Source organism: Echiichthys vipera, assembly GCF_963691815.1.
Source record: "Echiichthys vipera genome assembly, chromosome: 18".
In the NCBI taxonomy this organism is placed as follows: Eukaryota; Metazoa; Chordata; class Actinopteri; order Perciformes; family Trachinidae; genus Echiichthys; species Echiichthys vipera.
This window is the reverse complement of record NC_139843.1, coordinates 3,573,921-3,580,441: the sequence shown is the minus strand read 5'-3', so window position 1 is coordinate 3,580,441 and position 6,521 is coordinate 3,573,921.

The window sequence follows — 6,521 nt, the reverse complement described above, 5'->3', positions numbered from 1 at the left end:
CCAGAGCTTTGTCTTCCTCAGCTCTCTTTTGGTCACAACGGTGCGGTAGAGCGACTGCAGCTCCGCCCCCGCTGCTCTGATTCTCCGGCCAAACTCACGCTCCATCATCCCCTCACTCGTGAACAAGATCCTGAGGTACTTGAACTCCTTCACTTGGGGTCAGGACTCATTCCCTACCTGGAGTAACAACCCACAGTGAACGGAGCGAACAAACAGTCGCAGAGCCGTGATTTTTTAAAACATAGACACATTTTATGATTAAAAACCAGACTGTGTTTTGTTAAAATTGTTACATTTAAAGAAACATCCGTAGACAAAATCCAAAAAATATAAAATAAATAAAAGTGAAACAAACAAATCGGACCGAAAAGAAACAACAAAAAAAAAAAGCTTAGTCAGCTTCCAAACATTTTTCTCCACAGTCTCCATTGACAATATTCACATTTGACATCAATACTGTTGATAAATGAACACAAAGTAACGGTTAATAGGTTTCTCAATACCTCTAAATGAGCGTACAAGTGTGCATGTCCACAAACGCATGCAGGTGTTTACAGGTTAACTGGCAACATGATCCATGGGTTCGAAACCAATCTTTCTTTTGTGTGATGAGCTGCAGGTAAACGCTTCATGAACCGAGGGTCGGGGGCGAGGGGGAGTCTGCAACCGGATCTGGTTAATGTGTTCAAAGCTAGCGGTTCGGATTCTACTGGTGAAGTGAAATTATGGCGTTAAAAAATCATCCCAGGGTCTTTTTTCAGCGCTTACATTCAACTGTTAACGGAGGAATCCAGGAGAGTGGCTAACAGGCAAATGTGGCTAACAGTGATTAGCTCGGGGCAGCACGGTGAAGGCATTCGAAGGTCTTTTTTAACCACTAATGCTGCTGAAAATAACAGCAAACCTCTGCAGCAGCATGAGAAGAGTCCCTACACACACAACAAAGCAGCAACAACGTAGTTAGTGAAGCCAGAGTTTATTAAAGAGTGTTTTAAAGACTTACCTACTGGCCCCTGTACCAGCTCCTCTCATAGTAAAGTCCATTACAGTGGATTAGCAAAGTCAATGAATCTGGACACTGAGACGCCGATGGAGACGCTGAGGCGGAGGTGTTACCATGTCTGCAGCAAATCGCAACGTTTACCTGTTTTGCTTAAACAAAGCAGCAATGGGCTCCTTCCTTTGGGATTGACTTTGGTAATCCAGTGTAATGGACTTTACTATGAGAGGAGCTGGTACAGGGGCCAGTAGGTAAGTCTTTAAAACACTCTTTTAATAAACTCTGGCTTCACTAACTACGCTGTTGCTGAGGTGCTGCAGGTAGACGAGTACGTAACCATGAAGGGAGTGGGTAAACTTCATTCATTCATCTTCAGCCTCTTGTCCCTGTCGGGGTCGCGGGGGGCTGGACTTCGGGCGTGAGGCGGGGTCCACCCTGGACAGGACGCCAGTTTGTCACAGGACACATAGAAACGAACAGAGACAGACAACCATTCACACCTACCCTGGACAGGACGCCTTTTTAATTACTGTGTCATGCAAAAATAATAACGTCCAGCACAACTATTGACAATTATAAGGTGGGTAAACTGTGATCTGCCACAATAAGAGGCGTATACTCCATAAACCTGCACATATCCTCCACTACACCACTGCTAACTACGCTGTTGGTGCTTTGTTGTGTGTGTAGGGACTCTTCTCATGCTGCTGCAGAGGTTTGCTGTTATTTTCAGCAGCATTAGTGGTTAAAAAAGACCTTTGAATGCCTTCACCGCGCTGCCCCGAGCTAATCACTGTTAGCAACGTCCGGCTGTTAGCGACTCTCCAGGATTTCTCCGTTAAAAGTTGATAAACGATGGATGTAAGTGTCGGAAAAAGACCCTGGGACGATTTAGCGCTGGAATTACACTTTTAAGTTAAACATGACAAAGATAGAAAAACAACAAAGGAGCAGAACATGTGAGTAGAGAGTATTTCTGGTTGTAGACCGACTGTTCCACACGACACATCTACACCTACGAACCACAGAGCCGCGCCTGCCCGCTGCTCCCCCCCCACCATGCATCACATACACTTTGCACTAACACAGAGGTCAGACAAACTCCAGTACACAGTACACATCATAATCTCTAGAACAACGCATGCTCTCGTGTTTTCACGTGCCCAAACAACAGAGATATATATTCATTTATATTTAATATATTTATATAGATTTATTTATTTTGCAGATCTGTTAAAATTGCACATCATCTGTAGACTAACTAGTGCAGGTGTGAGTCAAAACTAAAGGTTATTTTTCTTTTTTAAAAAGTGTTTCGGATAACCGCACCGCAGAGTTCAGCGAGGTCAGTGGTTCCCGAGCTGCTTCGGCCGTCGGCCCTTTAACACACGTCTACGGGTCGTTGCGTTAAACGATAAGAATACAAACTTTTACTGCGGCTCAACGCCAACTTTACTCGCCATCTTGGCCCGTTCCCAACCAGAACAACAACCGTCTTTTAACCCCTACATCCGGTCCCTTCACAATAAAGGTCCCTTCACAATAAAGGTTCCTTCACAATAAGGGTTAATTCGCAATAAACGTTATCGTCACCACACAGGTTGATATTTCATCTCTCATCTCATCTTCGGCCTCTTATCCGGGGTCGGGTCGTGGGGGCAGCAGCTTTAGCAGGGGACCCCAAACTTCCCTTTCCCGGGCCACATTAACCAGCTCTAACTGGGGGATCCTGAGGCGTTCCCAGGCCAGTGTGGAGATCTAATCTCTCCACCTGGTCCTGGGTCTTCCCCGAGGCCTCCTCCCAGCTGGACGTGCCTGGAACACCTCCCTAGGGAGGCGCCCAGGGTTCATCCTTACCAGATGATCCTGAACCACCTCAACTGGCTCCTTTCAACGCAAAGGAGCAGCGGCTCTACTCCTAGGTCGATATTTGTCTAACTGAATATATTAGAACAGTGCAACAGGACACAGTGAGTTAACAGTTGACCCTGGTGCGACCGAAAACGGATTATTTTCCTTTATTTGTACATTATTTTAATCCTTAAGACCTAAAACTATCCGGTAACTCACAAGAAACGAGGTCTAAAGGAGTCTACAGCCGTGCTAGCAGCTCTGGAAGGTCGTGTCTCGATGGTTACTCAAGGTGATGGTTAGACGTCGAATGGTTTCGGTTGGACTTGACCATGAATGTAATGGTTTCATAGGTCGTCAGGCGATAGTTTTTAGAGTTTTGACAGATCTAGAGTTACCATCCAGACATCCTGTTCTCGTATCACAGTCAGGTGGTGTCGGAATAATTGGAAAAATTAGTTCCCGACTTGGAAAATTCACGTGAAACTTCCCTAAAGTCGAAACGACAGCACGGAAAGTTGGTGAAAACGTTGGTATGTGACTTTTCCGAGATGACGGGGTCCGCTCAAATACTGGAAACGGTGTTCTTTAAAAACTTGGATCAATAAAATACAACACACCTGGTTTGTAGCGTCCGCGTAGTTCACACATTACAAATGAACGACTTCCCAAATCGGGAAAAAGGAGCCGTGTGAATGCACCAAAAGTTCATGTTGCTAACATTTTAATATTAGCATTAAACACTGAGGCATATGGGAGTGTTTTGCATGTATAAACCAAAGTATCGGACACATTAAAATGTTGGAAAGTTCATCAAAGTCGGGAGGATTCATGTTTCAGTGAAGTCCCGCTGCTAGCATGGCGAAGAACGACCAATAATTAAGAGGAAAGACTGAGAGAATAAGCAGAAATGTCGGGTTTTCTTTCTTTTTTAACCGTCCCTGCGAACTCCTCCGGGGTCCCGACTCCACCCCCAGTTTGGGAACCACTGACCTACGCAGCCGAGGGAAGATACGACTGTTTCCACGAAGGTGACGGGAACGGTAAGTGCTTTAAAAACGATCACACACACCTCTGAGAGCGGGCTCGTTAGAGATGGCTTCAGCATGCAACTCAAGGAAAATAGGAAGACGCCAACCGACGTGAGTTCATCGCCCGATTGAAGTGCACTGAGGATAAAATAGCAGAGGAGGGAAACCTGCTTGGACCGCACTTCCTGTTCCCACCAACAGAGTTTACAGCAGATTCAGACGAAACTGAACCTCCAGGAGTGATCGAGGGGTCGTGCTCCGAAGCGAATGGCACAAAGAAAGCAGCTGGTCATCAGTTTGAGCGTTAAACGTAAAATAACGCAGAGGGGGAAATGGTCTGTTTGGCTCGCCTCTCACGTAAAACACCAACAATAGAAAACAAGCGAAGAACCGCATTATACGTTAAACCTCAGGTCGGCGCCTCCGGGCTTTTTTTAAGGGGATGAAGAGGCACCGTATGATACGAGGGGAGAACAACTGTGCACAACACAGGTCAAAAGGCACAACACTGGACACAGACGGAGGGAAACGACACCCGAGGTGCTTCGCAAAGGCCGAGAGAAACAACGAGGGAGGGAAAAGTGCTCCTCGTGAGACGTTCAGGCGTCTTTAGCAGCACGCCGTCCGCCCACGACTCCGGTCAGCAGACGAAAACTGCACGACGGGAAGGGAAAAAACACCAAAGTGTGAGCACAAGGTAGAGTTTTTTTTCTTGCGTTCTTTTTTGTTCATGCGTGATAAAAACGTAACTGCATCAAATATGATCTTTACACAAAGAGAGGTCTATCAAAGTGATTAGAGCGCCGACGCCGTCGTTCAGCTGCTCCGTTCGGCGTCTGATATGTGTCAACGGGGCTCAAACTGTGCGTTAAGTTGCTTTTATAACGCGGTGACATTCACACCAGTAACAACGTTGTGTTTTTGCGGAGTGTGGTCGTCGATTAATCAATTAGTCAATCCATTAACTACAAAATTTCACTGGTTTCAGTTTCTTAAATGTCACAATTTACGGTTTTATACATTAGGAAACTGGATAATTTGCTGGATTATTTACTTTTAATATGAATATCTTACCGTTTTTTATCTTTTACATTATTTTAAGTCAAATATTTTGGGGTGTTTTGTGTTTTTTCGTCATTTTCTACCTTTGTATGTGAAATATTTTGTTGTATTTTTCCGTTTTTCTCCATTTTATACATTAGGAAACTGAATATTTTGCTGGATTATTTACTTTTAATATGAATATCTTGGAATATTTTCCGCTTTTTTTATCTTTTACGTCATTTTAGGTCAAATATTTTGGTGTGTTTTGTGTTTTTTCTCCATTTTCTGCCTTTGTATGTAGAATATTTTGCGGTAATTTTCAGTTTTTCTCAGTTTTATATGATTGGAAGTTGAATATTTTTGAGTTTTTGACTGTTTGTTGAAGGAAACAAGCAATTTGAAGACATTAGCGAAGGCTCGGACAACTTGTATCCTGCATTTGTCACAATTTTCTGACATTTGATAAACTAACTAATTCATAGTTTAGTGAAAAAAAGTCTAATTTTTTCCAGAGCCCAAGAGAAAATCTTATACATGTTGCTTTAACAGATCAAAACCCCCCAAAATATTAATTTTAAAATGAAAATCGACTAATCTGTGAATTGAATTTACCTGCAGAACTACAGTTTTTGTAGCTGCACCTGTGAAGTAGAAGCCAATTTACTTGCAAAACAGTGTGCATCCCATACAAACACTTTAAAAGCACACGTTTAGCCTGATAATCTTTAATATAACTATAAAATCAGAGTTGTGTGGCGACTTTACAACTTTGTTACACGTGTTAAAATCACGCTGCAACTTCACGTCAAGTATATTTCAAGATACTTTAGCCGAGAAAAACATCTGACATAAGATAAAAGGCTTCGCTCTGAAGCTCGGGGGAACTGAGGACACTTCCCGATGCGGCGGGTTTTTGCGTACAGCGCGTAAATCTGCTGACGTGAGTCCAAGCGTGAGGAGGAGAGGGACGGTTCAGCTGGAGCCACAGACGCTACGAGTGCTGCAGAAGGTAAAGACGACACAGAGGCAGCTGCAGAGTCGGCGTGAGAGAGAGAGACGATTCGAGGCAGCGTACAAAGTGGCCACAACCCACGCCACACCGGTCCGGACGAGGGCGACGACAGTTCTCCGTATCCCTGGTTACAATTTTAAGATATGCAAGAGATCAAAGTAGGAAATCTAAGAGGAAACTTTGTTTTTTTGGGAGGATTTCTACAGAAAACGTGCAGCTGAAAACAAAAGAACGTGATATTTTTGTTCAGTCATGAACGACAGAAAGCAGAGAGGCGCCGCACACACACACACACACACACACACACACACACACACACACACACACACACACACACACACACACACACACACACACACACACACACACACACACACACACACACACACACACACACACACACACACACACACACACACACACACACACACACACACACACACACACACACACACACACACACACACACACACACACACACACACACACACACACAGCGTAGACTCACATCCTTGTTACCGGGCGGGAAAACCTTCAGGGGAAAAACTGGTTATGACAAATGATATTTTTTCTCTCTCTCCGT